At 43.0% G+C, this 22777-nt stretch overlaps 1 protein-coding gene and 1 long non-coding RNA gene across 3 annotated transcripts in view; one reads left to right on the top strand and one right to left on the bottom strand.

Annotated features, from left to right (window-relative positions):
* The window catches only part of SLITRK3 (SLIT and NTRK like family member 3), a 29026-nt gene extending 27483 nt beyond the window's left edge, over positions 1-1543 (bottom strand). The window contains exon 1 of the mRNA XM_084530300.1: positions 49-1543. The gene's annotated coding sequence lies outside the window, so the exon portion shown is untranslated. The remainder of the gene's footprint in view (positions 1-48) is intronic.
* Positions 1544-2327: 784 nt separating this feature from the next.
* Positions 2328-22777, top strand: part of LOC311441417 — a 35407-nt gene continuing 14957 nt past the window's right edge. The window contains exons 1-4 of one of the 2 annotated variants that reach the window (XR_014695925.1): positions 2328-2769; positions 12794-13030; positions 16014-16116; positions 16241-16337. This is a non-coding gene — a long non-coding RNA (uncharacterized lncRNA). Of the gene's footprint in view, positions 2770-12793; positions 13031-16013; positions 16117-16226; positions 16338-22777 lie in introns of both variants that reach the window. The other variant, XR_014695926.1, reaches the window with a different exon arrangement.

The raw sequence follows: 22777 nt of genomic DNA, 5'->3' as shown, positions 1-22777 counted from the left end.
GATTTTCAGTATTTCTCTCCTGCCCCACTCCTTTTACCAAGCCCCTACCTGCTAGACTTGTGTTAGACTCCTGGAAAGTTCAGCAATTGTTGGGTAGACGTTCACAACAAACTCTAGAGCTGTTGGGTGTGTGAGCCTTGCCCTGATTTATACTTAAGAGATGTTAAAAGGTTTAATCACGCGATATCAGCCTCCCTCATCTCCCTCCGCCCCCCCTTTTGGTAAATGCCACCTATAAAGAGGACAGCACATGCAGACCATACAACGATAGGAGCACACAGGCAGAACGTGTTGCGTCTTTGCGTGTTTTCCGCCATAGGACCAGCGTTCAGAACTGCATGTATTTCATACTTGTTTGCAGTTTTGGCTTTATTGCCATCGTAGCCTATGTCAACTACAGGGGGAAAATCTCGTAGCAGTGGGCAGATTTCTCCAGTGTCACACTACATCTTTTATACATGCAAACTCCCAAAGTTATTGAATTTCAGTCCTTGAATCTCTCTCCCTGCCAGCTCAATATTATTCCATATGTAAGTTCAAAGGAATGCGCAAGGTTTGCTAATGTCCCTGAGAAAACAGTTCCCTTCAGAAGCCACCACAACGTCTTTAAAACAGTAAATGGTTAACAATCCTAATTTAAAAGAAAACATTCCCCTTTCAAACACACAGATGAATTAATGCAATGGGTATATTATCAGATAAATGCATACCACATATTAGTCATTTTAGCTGATTAAAGCATTTAGAGATGATTAATCTTTCTAAAGCACATGCCCATGCGATCAGCAGATCTAAAGGGAAGTGACAGCTGAAGAGGCACCTAGGATTGAAACACTCAGCCTGCCTTGGATTAGGGTATTCTGCGCCCCCAGGACCAAGCAGGAGACCCAGTTAAAAAGCTGAAAGTGGAAGAAAAAATGCCTTGACACTTACCAGACGATAAATTATCTATCCTACTATATACGTTTCCGAATGAAGACATGGTTCTTCTCCAATCAGATGAAAATAATACTGTACTAATGAGATGCAGCTCCTTCAACATATGGTTTCACCCTTCCTTTCACCAGATATTTCAAATGTATGGGCATAGAGAAATGCTAAGGATGGTAATAATAACGGTGGTGATGCAGCCTTCCTTGAATCACTGAAATGCCCATTAGAATTATTCGGAGCGATCATTGCTTTCGGTCTTAATCTCTCAACAGAAAAGGTCCTTTTTCCCTTCCACGCGTAAGAACTGGAAAATTTTGACCCCCATCCACAAACTTAAGAGCAGAAAGATGCATTTAGGGGAGAGAAATGCGAAACGAAAAGAAATCCTTAGGATCAACTTGCGAATGAAACCCTCCCCTGTGGGAAAGAGATGGTTGAAAGCATGAAAAGAGAAATACCCCCTGCAATTAAAGCCAGCATCTAATTGGGAAGAAGGGAGAGAGATGAGAGCTATATTGCAGTATCAGTCTCTCTGTCTCCTTTGCAAAATATTAGCCACTTAAGTTCTTTCTCTTCTGCAAGGGCTGTAATAAAAAAAAAAATAAATAAAGAGGGTTATTATATCTTCTTTTGGGGAGAGGGGGTGTCTTTGACCCTACGTGGAAACAAAAGGATCCAGAAAGCTTGTACTTACCGGTTTGCAGGAGAGATTTTAGCACATCGTTCCAAAAAAAAAAAAAAAAAAAAAAAAAAAGAAAGGGGGAAGGGGGAAAAAAGCTCGAGTTTAAAGATTGCTGGTTTCTCTCTGTCTCTCCCTCTCCGTCTCTCTCCCTCTCTACTCCTGCTGAAGCTGAGGCAAAAGGAAAAAAAAAAAAAAAAAAAAAAAAAAAGAAGCAAGGCTGAGACGTGCTGGGAATGCAATGAGCCCCTCAATGATCTTCTTTAGGATGCAGAGCTGCTGTTTGGCACACTCAATGGAGGAGGGAGGAGAGGGGCTGCTGCAGGCTCCAGCGCCGCCGCCGCCGCCTTCTCCGGGCACCGGCAGCGCGGAGCGGGAGGGTTGGGGCGCGGCGGAGGATCTCGGGCTTCTCTCCTGCTCCCTGTGTGTGTGTGTGTGTGTGGTGCTGTTGTTGCCCTGGATCAGGCTTTTCCACGTCATGAAAATGAGCTTCAAGAAGGGGAACAAATGAAGGGGGCGCGCTTGGCACCAGGTCGGGGGCGCGCATTTGGGAAGCCCTGACTATACATTTTTTTTTCCCTGCCTTTTTTATTTAATTTTTTTTTTTTTTTTTTTTTTTTTTTTTAGAGAGGGAAGGAGGGGGTTGGTTGGCGGAGAGGAAGGGAAGTGGGAAACGAGCAGATGGGGGAGGAAAAAAAAAAAAAAAAGGCAAGAAGAAGCAGAGAGGAAAAAGCCGCCGGGATGGGTCACAATTCGCATCCCTCCCCCACCACCTCTTCTAACAAAAAAAAAATCCAACTCTGGAGGGAATCAGAGATGCCCTGACTGCAAGCTCCAGCCTTGCAGCCTTGCAGCAGCGGGTCCGGGTGTCCCGGGGTCCCTGGGTCCCGGGTTCCCGGCTCCCCGCACCGCGCCCCCTCCGGGCCGTGCCGGTGCCGAGCCTCGCCCGAGCCTCGCAACCTCTCCGGGATCAAGCAGCCTCCTCCTCCCTCCCGGCCAGGAGGCAAAGCCCCAAAGCCTCGGGGAGGACACCCGGCGCCTTTCGCATCCTCCCTCCGCCGCCGCGGAGTTTGCGCGGAGGCGGAGGGCGGCAGCGCCCGCGGAGGGCAGCGCTGCCGGCCGGCATCTCCCCCCCTCCGCGGGGGAGCCGCAGGAAGGTAACGGGGCTGCGGGAAGGTTGGGGGGGAGCGGTCCGTGGAGAATGCGCGGAGGGGCGCGCAGCTTGCGCGGGTTTCCCCGCGGCTGAAAGTTGGAAAGCGAGGACCCCCCCTCCCAGGGGCGCACCCCCGGCATCCCACCTGCGGGCAGGGCAGGGTCGCAGCCCCGCGTTGCCTCCGCGGCCGTCCGCAGCCGCGCATCCCCATCCTCGGGCAGGCTCCGGTTCCCCCCCAACCCCAAATCCCCTTTTCCCGGGGTAGCTCGGCCGGGAGGAGACTTAACTGCAACCGCTGCTCGGCAGCACAAAGTTGACGGGCGAAGCTGCCGGGGCCCGGGGAAGCGCCCGGGGGGGCCGCCGCCTCCTCCTGGCTCTCTCCGCGGGCAGGGGCGCTACCTCCGCGGCCGGGCCCCATGCTCCGCAGGCTCCCGAGCTCTCCTTCAGCGGTGCAACATGGGCGCTCCGCACCCTCCTAATTAAAGCGCAGCATCATCCCCCCGCCGAGGCGGGCGGCACGCACCTGGCACCCCCTTTGGAATAAAATGGGAGGGGGGGGGAGGCGGAAAGGGAGAAAGGGCAAATCGTAGCGGCTTGGGCTTGTGCCGAGCTCGCAGGGGGGCTCCAGCAGCAACTCAGAGCCGTGAGAGACGACCTGTCCCCCCCCCCCTTCCAGCATGCCCCTTTGCTCCTCGCCGTGTTTGAGGACCTTGAGCTGCCGCTACCCCGCAACTTTCCCAAAATGCCACCGAAAGGGGCTCGTCCTCCCCCCACGTCGGGGATGCTGCCTGCAAGTTTCGCCGCTGGGCCGGCGATGGGAGGACGGGGGGGCGCCGGGAGGGCTGCGAGGGCTGGCCCCGTGCATGCAAACCGGCGGATGCTGAGGGGGTGTACCCCCGCCTTGTGCCCGGCTGTCCCCGCATGTGAGCAGCTCCCCTTAACCCCCCCGGGACACCCTCGGGGCCGCAGGAGGGGCATCCCCCCCCCCTCCCGGCACTGCGATGCTCCCTGCGGGTGTGCGGAGGGAGGAGCAGGAGCTGGGAGCTCGTCCAGAGGTGCTGGCCCTTCCCGGCACTGCTCGGCCTGAAAATCCCGTGTCTCCCGGTGTGTCCCCCCCCAGCCCAAAGTCAGCAATCGCCCTGGCCGCCCCCCGCCCCAAAGCAGCTCGCAGCCTCGGCTCTTTTTGCTGCCACCAGCTGCTGGGAGCAGGCTCGGCAGATTGGCAGCAGCTCCGGCTCAGGGTACGGCGGGCTGATGCAACCGAGACTGGGACGTCACTCGGTTATTAATAATAATAATTAGTATTGGCAAGCGAGCTATTTCCTTGCCAAAACCCATCCTGGAGCCGTGGAGTCAGGGGAGATGCGTGTCAGCCAGGTGAAGGGCTGGCAGGTGCCCTCCTGTTTGCCTCTTCCCAGCCTTCGTTGTGATTACTGAATGTACCTTTTCCTCCTGACGGCTTGCAAAATAAATAAATAAATAAAATAAGGGAGAGAAAAACCCCGGACAACTTTTTGTGACAAATTAGACAAGGATACTTGAACAATTATTGTGCCTTTACGAACGTATCATTACAGCATTACATTTCCACTGGAGGCGACCATTCCCCCCACTGCAGTCATTGTAACGCAGTCATTTAATGCTTCATTCAATCCGCAGTATAAACCAACTCATTCCTTTTCTAATAGAAGTGGAAATGTTTGAGAGAAGGACGGAGTTTTCTACCAAAGCTCAGCCTGTCCAGAAAGAAATATTCTGATCTTTAATAGCCTCTTCTGTCTTGAGCAATCTATGGAAAGGGCGAAAGCAATAAATAGTGCAAGGACGAGGGAAACTCTATTGTAATTATTATAGATGGGAGCTGCTTTCTGGCTCCCTATATTTTGCTAAAGCCAGGGAGCAGTTTAGAGGTTCTGGATCTGAGTGCTGTGAGGATTTAGGGACAGGCAGTGCCTGGGCTCTGGCTGTGGTTCTGGCTAGGGGCCCAGAGAAGCCTGCATAGCCATGACTGGGCTTCAAATCCCCTGGGCAGGGGGATGCGTGGGAGCCTGGGCCCAGGAGCAGAGCTGCGAGACACCACCAGGCTGCTGTGCTGCTTAATCCAAGCCTCATGCACTTGTTTCAGCAAGTAGGGTGTTCTGGGAGGGCTGACCCTTGGCTGCAGAGGGCTTCGCATGGGGCAGCGCCAGCCCCTGCCTCTGGGGACCTACATTGCATCCTTGAGCCAGGAGGGAAGGCTGGAAAGTCAGATGGGTTGGGGAAAATGTGGTGCAGAGAGTGGTCCTGGGTGGAAATGTTCATGGCTGCAGAGGCTGAAGGGACAGACTTCACATAACACCACTTATCTGCCTGGTGTTCAAGCCTGGCAAAGCCTTAAAATTCCTTCCCTGGTCTGGAGATCCCCCTTGTGTCCTCATGAGACTCCATTTGTCTGGTGTGTCAAGATAAATGTATTTAAAATTGAGATCTTCCCTCTTTTCCTTCTTTCCTTCTTTCTTTCTTTCTTTCTTTCTTTCTTTCTTTCTTTCTTTCTTTCTTCCTTCCTTCCTTCCTTCCTTCCTTCCTTCCTTCCTTCCTTCCTTCCTTCCTTCCTTCCTTCCTTCCTTCCTTCCTTCCTTCCTTCCTTCCTTTCCTTTCCTTCCTTCCTTCCTTCCTTCCTTCCTTCCTTCCTTCCTTCCTTCCTTCCTTCCTTCCTTCCTTCCTTCCTTCCTTCCTTCCTTCCTTCCTTCCTTCCTTCCTTCCTTCTTTCCTTCTTTCCTTCTTTCTTTTTCTTTTTTCTTTCTTTTTAAAGAACCTTTCAAAAGTTCTTGTTTTTCTATATTATACATTGCTTAAACTGAGCAACTTTAGTGTCTTTCAAAAAGCTGATAGAGGAAAATCCAAACAGAAGATCTTCTCTGCATACCAGTCAGTGAAACAGTTCATGAGGCTTAGCTTCTTCTTTTCCCTCTCTACTACTTTGTTCATTTATCAAACCGAAAGGGAAACAAAATTACCGTTGGAATTTACCTACAGCCCTGGCTTGGAAGAGAACATTTCTGTTGAAATCTGCATGATAGAATCCCATTTTTTTTTTGGAGAGAATTACAACCTCTCATCCTACCAAACCAACAATAGAGGCTCATGCCCAGAGGACCTGAGTTTGACACAGAGCTTGGTCCTGTGCCCTCCAGTCAGCATGAAGGGGCTGCTGCCTGTTTAGGAGCACATTTGGCCAAGGCTCAGTCCTCTCAGCTCCAAGGGGAGCTGCTGAGGACCCTGAGTCACCTCCAGCCTGGGACTGGCTGCTCAGCTGAAGGCTGGCTTTCTTTTTGGTGTGCAGTCCTGGTATTTGACATGCCAGACATAAATTACCAGGACAGATTATTTGAGCTGCATAAGCATTTGTGAATGCACATGAAATAGAGGAGATGTAAGAATTTTAAACTGGGCTTTTCCAGCTGGAATCCTTCAGGCTGGAGAGCTTCTTATGTTGAACTGATGCTCCTGGCCACATTTTTTACAATTAGTCACCTCATTACCATCTATATATTATCCTATGTAATTTTTCCCAGGCCACAACCACTCTAAGTGAGGCATACATCATAGTATTTTTATATATGAAGTTAAGAAATAACAATGCACCAGATTAAATCATCACATTGTACTTCTGATGTGAAACTCCTCAGCTACTTTAAACTCAAGAGAAGGACACTGAAGCTGTACAGAAACCCCAGCCATGCCCTCAGTAACAAGTTATATGTAATTGGTTTTTACTCTTGGGATTTTTTTCAGCGGAGAAATTTTGCCCAGTGTTTGATGATATGAGTAAATATTAAAAAGAAAGGATGAAAGAACTAATGGATAGCATTAAAATAGAACAGCAAATACCAGCAAATCATGAGTGCAGTATTTTTAATGGATTGTTATTAAAAATAAAAGAGAAAAGTAGGCAAAATAAAAGGGAGATTTTCATGGACAAAATTGACAGTTCTGTTACCCTCACCAAATCCTGACATTTCAAGATCAGTTTTTATCTAATGATTCAATGGCCTTAAATATTTCTTTCCACTAAATCAGGCACAGCTATAGCTATTTTCCCACCTCAGACACGTAAGCCCACATTTTTTTCTAAATGTGCTGATATTTATTATAGCCAGTGTCAAAAAACTTCGCACTCCATTTATATATGAGCTTCTCTTTGGCCTTTATTAGAATGATCTACAGCCGTGGTTAGGCATGCACAACTTCTTTTGACAGCAGCCAGGATTTCGTGTGTGGATCAAAGGTAGAATAATTCCCCAAGGGCGATCTCTTCCCGTCTGAACTACAGAGTTATGAGCTCTGCTCCAGTGCGGGGTGGGAGCTTCTTCAGCTCTTCCATGCTTCAGACAGGTCATTCTGCAGCCCACATCCACCTTTGTGCCAATGTGCTGTGTATTTTTTAAGCTTTTTATATATTTTTTTTTCCTCCAGTGGAGAAAGTAATTTTTACCTGGTAGCATGAATACAGGCTCTGGTGTACTAAATGTGACTGATCATAGACCAACGCAAAGGAAGAACATGGATTTAGAAGGCTACTTTCTAAATTTCTCTGTCCATTTCCCTAAGACCCCAATGGCAGGACACAGAGCCTCAGAAGATAGCTGATTTTGTGCATGCGCACAAAAAATCTTAGATAATGCGGAAAATAATGTCCGAGTTCTATTAGTGGGAACATACAATTCTATGGTTCTGTGACTCTGTGATTTATTCCAAAATAATCATGTGGAATAATTTCTACACTTATGCACTCTGCACATAAACATTTACTTTTGCAGTTGCTAACTTTGCTTGGTTTTCTTCCATCTTGTGGGCCACTCTTGTGTACATCCTGGTCGCTTTATTTGGTCTGGACCCATGAAAACAGAGTTAACCTGACAGCACACACTGTAAGCAACAGCGCGGATTTTCAGGGCATCTGGATTTACAGTTGCCAGAATTAGAAACATGAGCCCGAGGAGATCATGCCAGGGCAATTCCCCAGTCCTGGGCCATAAAGCCAATCAATTTAAAGTGTAATAGAAGCCACGATTACTGTGCTGGATTCCGTGTGAAGGAAGGCACTTACTGATCATTTGGACAGAAAAGCTCATATTCAAAATTGCTTTTAGATCAGTCTTGATCCTACTTTTAGTGATGTCAATGGTGACACTTTGGTCCAGCCCCATGGTGCCAGAATTTCCATTTACTGTTAACTACTTCTCTCCCCCCATTCCTACACACCCGTCAGCACCGTTCCTTGCTGGTCCTCTTCGAGTACAGTTAGGGCATAGAGAAAGCCCTTATCTTTCAGCTCAGGGGCACCAATATGGATAGTCATTTTAATCTCTTAGCAAAATTAGTTCAATGATCATGGAAGAGACAGTGAGAATGATGTCTTCTCTGCTCCTGCAAGGCTTGTGCTCCTTTCTTTTTGTTGCTGATGACACAAGTCTTATAGTAGCCCCTGGTTAGGAATAAGAGGTGATCTTTCATCCTCAATGGGCTCAGCTATGAAGTTCAAGATGAGCTGACTCACTCTGATTTCAGTTATGTGTAATAGAAGCTGTGGACTAATGTAAGTCTGCAGAAATGTCAGAAGAGAGGCTGGTCTTAAACTCTTGGATCTTTTCTAATATGTAAAACCATGAGCCATAATACTTGGGTTTCCAGTGCATGGCACATTAACACATTAGCATGCTTTTAAGATATTATTATGCTGAAATTATTAAATGGAGAGAGACAGAAGCAGGCAAAGTAGTCCTGAGTGCACCTCACCCAGCCTTCTGGAGGAGCTGACCCATGGCTAGGGAAGGAGGCTGCTGCCCTTCTGACTTAGGCAATGGAAATTATTATTGCAAACTGAATCGTGTGGCCATCCCTTATATGCAGTAGTTCCCTGTTTCCTTGTCTTAATTAAAGTAGTATTATGTTGTACAGAAGAGAAAAGCTGAGGCAAATAGCTGCTTTTCATGTTTTCAATACCATGATAGGTTTTCTCCATTTAGTCTTCAGCTGTTTTATGTAACACTGAGTTTCTTTTACAAGGAGCAGCGGGAGCCACCATTTTTGATCGCTACTTCCAGATAGTCATTAAATGCACACGTATGAGAAGGATCAGAGGTCTAGAAAACACGACCTGTGAGGAAAGAGTAAATTAGGAATGTTCTAAACAGAAGAGTAGGAGGAACATGATGATACTTTTGAATTATATATGAAAAATAAAGGGAATACTTTGTTCTCTGTGAATAGCATCATAGAGAGTACAAGAAATTAGTCTTAATTTGTAGCCAGAAAGCTTCTTATCAGATATTAGGAAAAAAGTTTCTGATGGTTAGGATGGCAAAAACTGACTTTGGGGTGGCAAAGCATAAGAGACCCAGAAAAATGCAGGTGAGGTCCTGAGCCAGGAGCATCAGAGAGCAGTTCCTATAGCACAAATATGGATTAGGTGATCCCCTGAGTATCCCTCAAACCCCCCAATTCTGTGATCATTCATGTTGAGGGACAAATTGCTTGTGATGCTATATTATACTGCTATACTCCTGAAAAAAAAAAAAAAAATATATATATATATATATTTATATCCTCATTAAATACAGTAGGAAAATGTAACAAAAATAGTTTGGGAACTAGGTCCCACTAGAAACAATGACATAAAAAAATACCATGAAAGAACTGAGGGTTTCATATCATCAGTATATGCACAGTTAAGCCATAAATGAAGCATCATATATTCAAATTCTGAACTCATGCAATTGGCTAAAATTGTAATCTGGGAAGTATATATATTTATATATTTATATGCATATGTATGTATATGCAAACACACATATGTGCATACATATCTACATCCTTGGATGGTTTTATTTATCTTTATCTTTTCAAGGTTTCTGTGCTTAGAGTTTTTATTTTCTATTCATTTTCTATCTTTATGCACCACCCATCTATCTCCAGTTGGCTAGCTAGATAAAAAACAGTTTCTCAGGTAATCACCTGCCAGAAGGTGGAATTTTAGGAAAAAATCTCAGTACAAGAAAATGTACAATGAGTTCCAAGAATGTTATTCCTGAATATAGATAGAAATCTTAGCTCATAGTGTAAGAAGGACTGTTCCACTGTGTAATGTATAATCCAGAAAAATACTCAGATTTTCCTAACCACTTTTCTAGTATTAAATATTAGCAGTTTCAAAGAGCGCAAGGAACTTTCCTTTTAGCTGTTGATTTAACTAGGCTTAAAATCCAATGAATAAATTGTACATAGTTCATCAGCTTGTGGGGTGCACAGTGCCTGCACACCAAATAATAAGCTACACATCCCACTGTGAAAGGTTTATGGCCAGAAGACTGCAGGAACACCTCTGTGGGACTGTCAAAATAAAACATGTAAGGGAATCATAAATGAAATGAACGCATATTGGTTTAAAATCAAGCCCATAAATATGTGTCACACCTGTCCTCTGGGTGGTCAGCAGCAATCAAGCTGTTATATTCTGAACGTATTTTCACACTGATGCTGTCTGATTTGTCCTCCCTTCCTTGCTGAGTGGTATCAAGGAATAAAGTGAAAGACCTGAGTGATGTGGTGCCATTGCAAAGGCTGCAACCAAGGTGACATTAATATATCAAGATAAATATACAATGGACCCATGAAAATTCAAGGCTAATTATGTTTTACTGTGCTAACCTTCTTAGGAAAAAAAATCACTGAAAACAGGTTCACAGCAACTGTTTTCTCCACGCAGCAAGCTTCTGCACTTTCCCACAGAGGTTACTGTTGATGTGAAAGTAGTCTAACATAAGGATTAATAATAATAATTTACACCATGGGAGTGCCAAGGTTTCCCTCCATGCATGCAAGGTACGAACAGAAAATTATACAGAGAAAAGTTTCAGGCCAGTGACCACTGTGTGTGAATATGCTCATGATTGTTCTTTGTACCTAAAACTCTTTCTTGGTGCATAATAAATTCAGCCACATCCTTGCTGTACTTCTTCCAAAGATTACTCATTTTAGCAGGTGGTTTTCATGATTTTTCTAAATAAGCTATCAAAGAAGATCCAACATTCGGGATTTTGCTACAGAAGGCCCCAGATAATCACCTAATTAGCTGCAAGGGTACATCCCATCCTGCTAAACCAGGCACAGCTTTCTGCAGCCACCTAGGGGAGCCCAACAGCTCAGGGATTTTGTTTGCTTCCAGTGCAAAACCTTCCCTTTGGTTTCTTGCTGGCTGAACCTTTGAACATGGTGTTATTAGGTTGTTGAATTACATTGCTTAAAATGTGATGTTACTTTTGGCCATTTAAGCAGCTGTCATTTGGGGAGAATCCATTCATCCTGAAGTCACATGGGTCAAACTTTACAGAGGTGCTAGGAGAGAGGCTCTCAGACTTTGAGGCTTTCCCATATTTGACACAGAACAATGAGAAAGCCTTTAGTGACTCCCTGCCAGAGCCGTTTTACTGCTGAGCTGCATCACAGACACCTCAGGGTAGCATACACAGCCCATGTCAGACACAAGGAAGCTAGTGATGGCCCAACGCAGCAAAACACCATGTGTGTAGCGAACCCAAGAAAGCAGTGAGTGCAGAGACAAGGAGAGATGCCGTGGGTGCATCTCATCCACTCGCAGCAGCAGGAGCCATGGTAGGTAGCAGATCCACATCCTTTCCAACACTTCCAACCTGTGGTAAGTCTCACTGCTTCTCCCCACAGCCACAGGTCTCCCCCTCATGCTGACAGTTGATGCTGAAAGCTCCCCTGGGGATGCCAAAATTTTTCAGCTCGTCAAATGGACATCATCAGCGTTGTCCAGGTAGAGACTGACATCTTATTTTTTTAAAATACTTGACTAAAAGATATTGTGCTGTTAAACTGGATTAAAACATGAAAGCAGCAGAATGGCAAAACTACCAAAAACCTATGAAAACACATACATTGTCTGATTTTCTGGTGTGCAATGCAGATGAAAACGGCAACATTTTTTTCCAACTATTTGCATATCTGTAAATGACTGCAAGGCAGTGTAGAAGGAGGCCAGCTGGATTCAATTAAAGAGAAAGGTAAAAGGCTTTTGCTTTGAATTTCATTTTACAATTTAGAGCAGGATGACATTTTGAATCTCTTTATGGAGTTTTTAAAAATGAGCGAAGTTCTGCACAATGAAGCCCAAGCGCAGACGTGTGTGTCAAACAGAATTATAAAAAATACACATGTTTATTCTTATAGCAATAATTAACATTTTATCTCATGCACTCTCACGAATGATCCACATAAAGCATATTTTAGGGCAAGCTGCTTAGTGAGATTTCAGGGGATACTAATCCTCTGGACTTTGCCGACAACCCAAACACGGTGTCACGTGAAAGCCTCATCACGGCAAACCCAACCCAAGCCCATCTGCAGCAGCAGCGGGGTGCTCTAAGATGTTTGATGTCCCAGTGCATGATACCATTGATTTGATTCCATGATTCTATAATTCTATGATTTATCGGGGTTGGGTGCCAGGGTTTGTGCACGTTGGGCTTATTTCACTCAGATTTCCATTATTCCCAGGAGCATAATCCCGTGCTCCCTGGAACCCAGACCTGTGACGGTGGGGGGTCCCACCCGAGGGGAGCAGCCGGCCCCCCCCCGTGGCCCCCCGGGGGTGCGGGAGCTTCCCGGTAGGTGCCGCAGCTCCCCCAGGGGGCGCGCTCCGACCGCGCAGCCGGGGCGGGGGCCGGGAGCTTTCCCACCGGAGCGAGGACTGACCGTAATAGCAGCAGCAGTGCAACAACAGCAGCAGCGGCTTCCAGTAGTTCTTCATAAGCCCCGATCGTTACTGCATGCGTCTTTCCCAACATTTTTTTTTTTTTTTTTTTAATTATCCCGTGCTTTGAGCACCTCCTGGCTGTTCCACGTCGAGGCAGTGCCACGGCGTCATTCCTTCCCCCCGTGCACATAAGCAGCAAGGCAAGGGTGATGCAAACAACATGAACTGATGAGAAGGGGCATGATAAATAATTCCTACTTCTTTACAGCCACTTGTACCTTACAGAGGGCTCCAATTTGTCCTCGCAATTATTGGCCTTCACTGATGAACACAACCGTATGAGTAGTCCTTCACAGACGCATTTCTTCCGTCCTGCGTGTGACATGAAGGTCAGCTAAACAACGCTCTGATTGCCTCCCTGCTCCCCTCGCCTGGCACATGTCCCCATTTGTCCCTGCAGAACCAGGGCTCAGGCAAGCCTTCAGCACCAAGCGGATTTCCCAGGTACTCAGGTGACTGCTAAATTGCCCTAAAGTTAGAGGGAGAGAAAGGGAGAGTCGAGTGAGGAGAGCAGCCATTTCTCCAGGTTAGGATGACAGACAGGTTAAGATGACAGACATTGTTCCCTACTCCTACTTAGTCAGCTATATTTATTTTTTCAGTGAATTTTCTCCTCTTCAGAGCCTCGCTGTATCCTGCGATGTCAGGGAAATGTGTTAAGCAAGCTCTGCTATCCAGGGAAGGGCATAGTCCTTGTGCACAAGGAGGAAGACAGATAGGAATATCTGGAGTTTATAGGCAGCTGAATACTAACACAAACGGATTTGAAGGAGGGTTAGAGACACTCGAATGTCTGACAGCTGTATGTCATGCCAGGAGACTGGTCCCAGTTCACATTTGCAGCACCGATGTTCATGGCAGCAAGAGCAACACATCCTGACACTTTGGGGGTAGTAATGGTTTCTGGTTGCTCATATGTTTCCAGGAAAGACTGTTTGTAGTTATTTCAGTCCGACACAACTTCATAGCTTCATCTTGTGTTATCACATTTTGTAGAAGTGCTAAGACATCACATTGCAAAAAATTTGCCTTGTAACCAACAGTGTCAAAATGATTGTCCTGATGATGGAAGGAAGGCATTAGATATGTATATTTCCATCCTGTCAAAGGCATTAGATAAGTATATTTTAATCCTGTCTTCAACAAATTATAGCAGGATTTAAAGTTACCGTGATACATGCAGGAATAGAAAATAAAAGATTTCCGGCCTCCCCAGCCCCTCTCGTGTAACTCTAGGGACCGAACCAGAGCACTGGCTGCTTGTGGTTTAATGGTTGTTTTAGTGGAAGGCTTCTCTTAGAAGTCTCTTTGCTAAAATATCCATTTACATGTATTCTTTCTTTTCTTCTTCCACTAAAGTAATCTGTCTCTAACAGAAAGCTATCTCCCAAAGAATCCTTGGCTAATTTTAGCCGAGGATAATTCAGGGCTAACTTGCCTCACTTATTCTGGGTGTAAAGAGTAAAAGAGCCTTTCTGCACCGATGACTTTTTCTGTATTTGCACCAGTACAAGCAAGGAATGGGTATGAATTTAACAGAAGAGAGAAAAATAAAACTAGTAATGGAGAAAGCCAATTATGTTCCCCATTGCCTAGGGATGGGCAGCCTAATTTGTAGCTGACAGTGACTTGATGGACTGAACCATACTTTTTCTGATACAGCATTTGGAGTAATTTTTACTGTAAACCAATCATTACAATGTAGGACTCTCAGTACCATCAATGTCACCATGAAAAATTCCCATGGCAGTGTTAGTGTTGCTGCTGGGGTTTTTCCTCCCATCCTTTACAGCCTGACGTGTTCTGGGAGGTGCTGGACGTGGTGCACCGTGCCCTGTCTTCAGCACGCGCCCTGGGCATGATAGTGTCAAACGTGATGGTACCATCACTGGGGGACATATTCCCAGTCTCTTTGCTGTAATTTTAGCAGGAATGCTAAAATTAGTCCTCTAGTTCTACACACATTGAGCTGGGGTTTAACAGTGCACATTTTCTCCAGCATCTTCATCTAAGACAGTCTCTGATTTTGCTCCTTTATGTGGTTTATAGGTCATAAAATGATTTTTTCCCCCTAAGGATATTGTACTAGTTTCTGTCCGACGTCTGTGCACCCTAGTAATTGCTAAGGCTTCGTGTGGTATCCTTATCTTCCCTGAACTAGAATAGAAACAAGGCTTCTGCCCAGCCCATTTTGGATGGAACCCTACTTCATTAGAACCAGCTGGAATTTATTTTCAACAGAACTTGAGCAATTTCTTTTTTTAAGAAGCCAAATCCCTGATTTTTCAGAGGTGTGGGACTTCACTAGTCTGCACTGGAAAAACCTCATGCTGGGTTATGTAAGCTGTGGTTTGCAGAGATAACAGGAAATTTGGAGAAAGTGACCTGAGAGGCTACATGCAGGTCTAAGATCCGTGGCTCTTGCAGACGATGTGCCCTACATTTCCCTCCCAGGTCTGTGAGAGCACACTGTGTTCCCAGGAGGCTTCATCTACACTTGCTTCCCCACATTTCTGCTTAGCTGTGAAATCTGCGATTTCTTTCTTTCCACTCTAGTATCCAGCAAAGACTGATTAACGAATGATAGACAGACACCTACTATTGCTAACAGGCGGGATAAAAGCCTATAATTTTCATAAGACAGATCACTGAGACTGTTCTAACATTGCATAGTCTTATCAATACCTCTACTCTGCCAAAGTAGTGCCTTAAAAGAGAGTGATTAAGGCTGTAATGTCAAGCACAGGAATGGTAAGACAGGCCAGGGTTGTGGTAACTTCTACAGCTTTGCTTCTGCTTCTTCCATGCATCATCCTTAGCCACAAAGTCACATATGTGTAAAAGGGACCATGCATTGAAGGGCTATACAGTGCAAACCATGTAATTTCTATGCTCAAATATTATTATTTATAATAACCTAACACATATATTGATTTTATCAGGTTAAAAATCAAAGTGAAGTTGGAGGTACATTTATTCATTGTGGTAGAATTGGAAAGTACCTAGCGGGATGTTTCAGGAGAAAATCTAAGCATCAATTAAGTTAAATTGGCTTAAATGAGGTTGTCCCAAGGAAACAAATGCAATTTTTGCTGTTGGGTTCCCAGGAGCCTCCTGTGCAGGATGGGTGTGTGGCTGCAGGTTCCCATGTGTGCAGGAGGAGAGGGTGGGCAGCTTGCTGAGACGTGCAGGAGTGCGTCTGGGACAGGGCTGTGGTGGCTGTCAGCATTTCTGGGATCTCTGCATGGAGCTGGGGTGAGAGCTGTGCCCCTGTCACTGTGGCGCCAATGGGAAGTGTTGAGGAACAGTCCTTGTGGGCCTGCTTCAAGAGCAGTCCTGTGAAGGGAAACAGATTGCCTTAGGCTAGACATTTAGAGGGCCTTATGCTTCTCTTTACACTTCTAAAGTATATGTTTTTGCTCACAGGGAAATATTCCCCTTCCAAAATGGAGTTGGACAGGGAGATGGCGTGTGGACTGAGCTGTAAATGTGTCTTTAGGTCATCCTCATGCAGAGAAATTCCTACCAACGGTAAGGCCACCGTGCATCCAGATTTTGCTGCATATCTTTTTTTTTTTTTTTTTTTTTTCTTCTTCCCCAATTCCTTTCTGGGTCAGATTAAAGATTCCCTGTACTCACAGCTGTATTTCCCAAGGTTGGATGATGCCTCTTTTTGATCGGTGCTGCCTACTCAGAAATGCCAGAAGTACTTGCGGAGAACCAGTGCGGAGCTGCAAATCCAAGCCCCAGCTGTGAGTTAGCCCATCTGGCCATGTCTGGAGTTTGGCTTTACCATGGGGTTGGTGTGTGGGCCCTCTGCCTTGCTTTGGTCTGAATTTCCTCCAAAATTCAGATGGAAGAGCTTGGTACTGCATTAAGTTCATGACAAGTTCTCTGAAATTTCTTTTAGGAAAAAAAGGGGAAAAGGGTCTCAGAATATGAATATATATATATATATATAAACATTTAAATTTTTAAAGTACTTTCAGTTTGACCGGCTAACATTTTGGGGTTGTGTTATGCATGTTATGATGACATTAAAAATGAAAGAAGGGCTAATTAAAACATTTTAAGCCACAGCAAATGGCTTTTCCAACTTAACCAATATGTGCTTATGAGGGAAGTTGAAATTTTATTGCAGTTTAGAATGAAACTTTTTTTTTTTTTTTTTTTTTTTTTAAGTTATGTTCATTTCCAATGAATTTAGATTCTGGTCAAAATTTACAAAATTGAGGATAAAAGATTTTTAAATGTTTGAAGGCTTAGGGTACTGAGCAGTCACATTTCTCATCAATTTTGATAGGCCTGTCCCTCCCACCCATTAAAAATAAGCTTCAGGACTATTCAGCTTGTGCCAGTCTATGTATAGACAGTTACTTTTGAAGATTTTATTTTTAATGTAATCCTTCTTTTTGAAAACTAGAAGGGTATTTTCTAGAAAAATCTTTTTTTTTCTTTTCTTTCCTTCCTTCCTTCCTTCCTTCCTTCCTTCCTTCCTTCCTTCCTTCCTTCCTTCCTTCCTTCCTTCCTTCCTTCCTTCCTTCCTTCCTTCCTTCCTTCCTTCCTTCCTTCCTTCCAAATTATTACCTATTAATTGTTCATACATATTTCTCATTCTTTTGTACACTCTCTGAATCGTAGATCACAGTGCAATGACCAGTGTTGATCAGCCTTCCCACACAGCAAGGGGCATAGAGCAAGACAAAGTAATTTTTCAATTAGATTATGTTTTCAATTTCAATTTCCAGTTTAAACCCTAACTTCTGTTTCAGAAAGATATTCGGTTGTGATAACTGGCAGAAGTCTAGTGGCAGCAAATAGGTTCCTTCAAATAGTTACCCTCTCTAGATCACTCCTTTCATGAGGCTAATTTCTTCAGAGTAATCTTCAATGAGTTAGATCTGATTGTGATTAGTGCAAAAATTGGTGAATAAATTTTATTCCATGATCTATTTTTCCTCAAAGCTAATCTTCTGGACAGACTTTAATATATCTGTATACTTTAATATTGTTTTCTGAAAGGGGGAAAAACATTATAACTCATCTCGGGGATTATAAAAGCAGTAATTTTCTTGAAACTGGCCCTTAATATAGCTAATAGCTCTTGGCTTCACCTCAGGATGGTTAACAAGCCCATCATTAACTGTGGTTAATGAAAAATTAATTAAACTTTTTAAAATCTAATCCTAGATGACAAATCATTATAAATCATGCCCTGGGTTATTCATGTCACTAAAGTGAATAAATGGGTTTTAAAGTCCATATATGTATAAAACAGAATTGTAAGAAAACTTAGCATGAATCTTGCTAGTTGCCAAGAGCTATTTTGTTTGTTTGTTTGTTTTTCAATAACTTTTAAAGTTTCTTAAAATTTCTGGAGTTCTTCCTAATGTATGACCCTGGTTATATACATACATACATATATATATATATATATATATATTTAATAAGAAAACTTAACATATGATCAGAGAATCCCAGCATCTGCAGTAGAATTATCCACACTGATCTGGAAGGTAATAGCTAAACTGTGGAGATTTGAAAGAGGGAGGCCAGGGTTATTAAAAAGTCTAGCAGGACACAATCCAACAAAGCTACCTAACTGGATTTTGAATTTATAAGCTGTCAATAGAAAGAGGAGACTTCTTTCCCCTGTTTTGAATGTACCTAAGATAACTCAATAAAGTAATAGAAGTAGGATCAATAAATTTTGTCTGAAAACAAGTTTTAAAAGAGCCACAGGTCTTAGATGTGAAGCTATAACAGGAGAAAACACTAAGTAGTCAAAGAGCCTTTCACAAAACAAGTTAGAAACCATTTGGTAAATCCTATGGTTATTTCAGAGATAGTGGGATTAGCTCATAAATCCCCAAATATTTCCCATATACAACCAATATTATTTATGGCTTTTAGATCAATGTAGTGTCAGGGTCAGTACTACTGTGGTGCCTGTTATTACTGAAGAAATATTTATGATGCTGAATTAGAGCATCACCCTGAGCAAGCCTGGTGAGGTGTGGGCACAGAGCACAGACCCTTCTTCCATGCCCACACTGCAGAGGAGCACAGCAGGAGAGGAAGGGCCAGAGCAGAGGCGTGCCGTGGGAGCCATGCCATGGGAGCCATGCCCTGGGCAGCTCACCCAGTGCTGGAGGCTGCTCCTGGAAGCCACCTCATGTTCCCGTCCATCAGCTCCCACAGCTTCCCCGTGGACATCTGGGCTGTCTGCACACACAAAACTCTTTTATTGATGAGAAGAGAGGATTTCCTTTTAAAGTTACTCTTGTTCTGTGCACAATGAGTTCCCTTTCCTTTCTTCAGGTGTTCTTTCAGTACAGCCCAGGCTATACCTAGTCCTCCTCTGGGGCCAGAAGTCTTGACCTCTGTTTCTGCTTTCTCCTTTCTTATTTTTTCTTCTACTCCCATAAGACTGCAATGTGCTCACTCAATGTGCTCACAAGTTGCCTCCAAGGCTGAACATCCCATTCCCTGGCTCACATTCTGATACTTCAGACAGCATCCCTTAGATAAACTCCAGCTATATTTCATAGATACATATCTCCATAGCCCTGCAGGATTGCCTTCTTTGTGTGGTACATTTGACCCCTTGCAGGGGATGCACACTTCAGGGGTGCAACTGAGCTTTACGATAAGAACCATTCCCAGTGAACTTTTTAAAGATGTAGAAGTTACTTATGTGCAAAAGTTTTTACTGTCATCAAATGCGAACATGTTTTATTACATGTATTATCATTTATGTATTACTCAAAAAAGCCCAAATAGTTTTATTTTCAGTTTCAGGAGTAAGCTTGCCAAGTTTAATAATATGTAATACAGTAATTATGAGCATTCTCCAAAAGCTGTATTTAGATATTTATGAAAAAGCTCCTGTGGGTAACACTTCATATAAAATATTTTACTTCAAAATGCTTTTATTTTCATAAATTCTTTTCAGTTTTCTATTTTGAGAACTGATGCAGTATTTTTCATAACACATAATATTTCTTTGAAAGGTCATATTATGTAGCCAGCCACTGCTGCAACTTGTAATGCAAGACATTTAAGCAGTGAACAAACACTCTTGATGACAAGCACAGCTTTGTAAAAAAAATTAAAAAAATCTATTTTGCAAATAAGAGCACAGCATTGCATCCATTCTTTCTCTCAAAAACACATTCAAACTGGTTCTTGTTGTTGTTTGTTTTGTTTAGCTGTAATTCAGACATACCCTAAAGTGTAATTAATTTTGATCACCACATTTGTGTGATTCAAATGATGGATAACAAATAGGTTATGCTTATTCCTAATATAACCGTATTATATCAAACACTCAGTTTATTGCATTACAGATGATATCAAATAATGGTAGTCATTCACGTGAATAGTTCTGACGTCTGATTGAATTTGATTCCTTATTAGAGAGAGTTCCACACTGCAGAATATTGTACCAGTAATATGATACTGAAATTGCTTCTAGCAAGTGAAACGTGCAATTAAAATAAGTAAATATTTAACTCATACTGAGCTCTTGGGATCACAATGTCAATAAGAGACTTAAAAAAAATTAATTGTTTCATCAGCCTGGAGCATATAAGAGTCTGTAGCCAAGGTGGGCTGCCAGGGATGCCCAGTGTGTGGAGCTGGGTTTACGAGAAGGTGATGATTAGAGCTATTATAAATGGAGGCTGGGATTCATTTTATGATCAAAGTATTGAACATAAAATTAATAAGCATCCAGTTATGACAGTAATAAATGACGGTGCACAGTTGATGGGAATGTCAGAAGAAGAAAATATGACTGTCAGGCATGTGTGTAGAGTTGCTGCTTAAACACTGGCATTTGTATGCACACACACATGCGTACAAACACACAGACACACACAAACACACGTACACACACAGATTCCTCACCCCAGCTCAGCCCTTGCAGGCAGGTTTGAATTTCACCGGGGAGCATTCAGAGGCTCTCACCTTTGAGTTTTGTTTTGGGGATATAAAAGAGGGGCTGTCCCTGCACTTAACCAGCCACAAAGGGTAAAATTGTTGTCTGGCTGCTGCTCTGAAGAGAAAAAAGAAAAAGATTTCTTTTTGACTTCCTCCTTAATATTCCTTCAAGTGCTCAGGACAATCTAGACCTGAGGAAGCTCCTGACACAAAATTAAAATAAGAATCAGATTTCTGTTCCTTCAGAGCCTTCTGCCTTTCAGAGCAAGTTGGAATTGCTCTTTGCTTCTTACTGACTAGTGCTGCGACATGCCATTATTCATGAGCATTTTCAGCAGGAGACAGATGTATGAACTTTCATTTTCTATGGAAGATTTCTTATGGAGCCAGCATTGCCAAGCGGTGATTAGATAAGATGACACCATGGGAAATTCAAGATGGAAAAAAAGCCAGAACGGGTACGCTGCAAAACTGCAATGCTATCAGTCCTTATTGAAGGGGCCTTCATCTAGGACATTCAGATGGACTCTTTTAAAGGCATCAGCTCTCTAATGAAGCTTAATAATTTTGTATTGACAATACCTAGCAGCAGAAACTGTATAGATACTTAATAATAGTGTAATCATTTTCTGTCAGCCATTTAGTTCGCAGCAGAATACAGATGCCTGCATTATTCCATTTAAGATAGATTATTTACATTTATTGAAATTACATACTTTTACATCATATATCTCTACCTTTATCATAATATTCCTTGTTTAGAAGGCAAGTTTGTGGGGATTTAGATTGACTAACACAATGGGAAATTTCAGATGAAGCAGAGCCAACATGCCAGTTCAACGTAGAGCTGAGAATTCATCTGCTTCAGTTCCAATGCTCTTTTATGAAAACCAGCTATCTCATCAGGAATCATTTATAGCTAGTTTGTAAGAGTTTGTGTGTCAGGATAAATTGTGTCATTAATTGCAAATACACCAGTGGGATCTTGGAATATGTATGCGATGCATATATATGCAAGTGAAAAATACTGAAGGAAGAAGATCATGTGAGGGCCTGTAACTATGATGAAACATTGAATATGAAAAGTAAGCACAGAGGAAGATTTAAAAAAAAAAAAAAAAAAAAAAAAAAAAAAGAGGTGATTTTAAAGAAAAGGCAGCTATCATATATCCAGAAAAGGGGATAGTATAGATAAGAACTAAATGCTAGGTATTCCTTATGCTTTTAAACACAGTAGTTACAGAAAGCAGCCATCAGATCACCTTACGTTGCATTATATTAAACACACAGATTGTATAGGCTTTCCACTGTGTGTAACACAATGTGTTTTTCCAACAGTGTGTAACGTGAGCTTCAACCACAGTGCTGTGGTGGTGGAATTGCAGGATAAGGACTATGAAGAAGAGGTGCTTCAGAAGGGGGTTCAGGTGCTGCTTCAGACCTTCAGATTGTACTTATCCATTTGGATTTATTTCACATTTTTAATTGGATTGTTTGAAAGTAATATAAATAAAAGGAATATATGAAAATATGTGGCACAAATAATGAGATATTCAGCAGAGTGCTAAGGAAAAATCACTGTTGGATCTTGTGCTACTCTACCAGCAAGTTTGACGGTGATGTAATCTTACAGAAAGCACTGAATCATGCTGTCAATTAACCTGAGTAGCAATGTATATATATAGGAAGTGTTGCATAAAAAGGGAATTTAAATATGTTAAAAAAATTGGTAAAGTGATTGCAAGAAATCTGGTAATTAGCATGTCTGCCACACATCTTTTTGAACATTCACCTAAAGAGAGCTAAGGACGGTGTTAGCAACAATGTGATACAAAATAATTAGCTTGTTTTCAGGGCTTAAATAGTCATTACTTTCTTGTGAAGTCCCTAATTAAGCTAATCCTAGTTTATAATACATTAGCAACCACTCTTTATGTAGAAGCTACTTCTTAGAGGATAAAAATAACTTCAAATTTTGAAATGCTCAAAATTATATGCAAAAATTGTAGAGCTTGGGACAGGAACAATACAGAAGAAAAAAAATTATATAAGTACTTGATTTATTCCTTGCTGCCCACATGCAATTTGTTCACCTGAAGTCTGCAGATACAACAGTTTAAAGGCTCTAGTGAAACAATTTTCCCTTTCTGCTTTGAAAGCCTATGACAGCCTGTTACCATGATTTTCTTAGGAGGTCCTGCTATAGCATTACCCAATTATTTCCTAAGAACTGTAAAGTGTGGTGATG

The sequence above is a fragment of the Aythya ferina genome (genome assembly GCF_964211825.1).
Source record: "Aythya ferina genome assembly, chromosome: 9".
Classification (NCBI taxonomy): Eukaryota; Metazoa; Chordata; class Aves; order Anseriformes; family Anatidae; genus Aythya; species Aythya ferina.
The sequence above is the reverse complement of the archived record's forward strand: the minus strand, read 5'-3'. Positions and strand labels throughout refer to the sequence as shown.